The sequence below is a fragment of the Toxorhynchites rutilus genome, chromosome 2, assembly GCF_029784135.1.
Source record: "Toxorhynchites rutilus septentrionalis strain SRP chromosome 2, ASM2978413v1, whole genome shotgun sequence".
Classification (NCBI taxonomy): Eukaryota; Metazoa; Arthropoda; class Insecta; order Diptera; family Culicidae; genus Toxorhynchites; species Toxorhynchites rutilus.
In genome coordinates this window covers 80,174,254-80,175,173 of record NC_073745.1, presented here as the reverse complement: position 1 = coordinate 80,175,173, position 920 = coordinate 80,174,254, and positions in this window count along the sequence as shown.

The following is a 920-nucleotide window of genomic DNA, read 5'->3' as shown; positions in this document are numbered from 1 at the left end:
CTACCGTTGGCTCGGTAATCATTTATTTGAAATTGCATCTGAATCAATTCTAATTGAATGAATGAATGAATATTTTGAAAGATTGCTGAAAGTTTTTCTTGTTGGTTGGATGAGTATAAGTATGGAATTGTTATTAACATAAAATTCAACTCTTTCGAACTTGTTGGTGGTCCCGAAACGAACAGATGGAATTTGGGTGGCCTTGAAAAAGCAACTGAAGATGTTTGATATATGATTCATTTTTGTTCTCGTGAGAATAACACGAGATTTTTCATGATCACTACATGCGCAGAATAGAAACTGAGGGCGCCACTTCACGGTGAAAACGAAATAAAGTCTACATAACCTTGCATGAAATTCATTTCAGTTTTTATCGTGATGTGGCAATTTTTCATGATTGTACCATGCGAAAGCAGAACAGAAACTGATGCTATTGAATTGCATCACGGGAACACGAAGTCGAAGGCGTAAATGGGTGCGAATATTCCTTCGCTCGAACGCATTCACACACAAACAGCGAGTAAAGTGATTTTATTTTTTTTTATTAATTCGTTTATTTTTACAGGCTCAGTTACTTAAGTTTAAAGGAGCCGAATTCTTAAATATATTTTTAAAACTATATATATATAAACAATTTTCTTACATCTATGGTTAGTAAGGTGGAAAACCGATTACTCGCGGTGTACTCGAGTTTAGAAGGGTGACATATTTTTAGGAGAAGGATGGGATATAAGGAAATTGTAACAATGTTGATGAACACTCAATTCTTAAATCTATTCGTATATCTATAGTGTATTTACATTTCAACTTATTCTACTATTTATAGCAAGGGGACGAATTACCCGCAAAGGAAGGAAAGGAGGGTATAAGGATGTAGGGGCAATCACACACGAAGATCTATAGCTTTAAGGAAAACATAT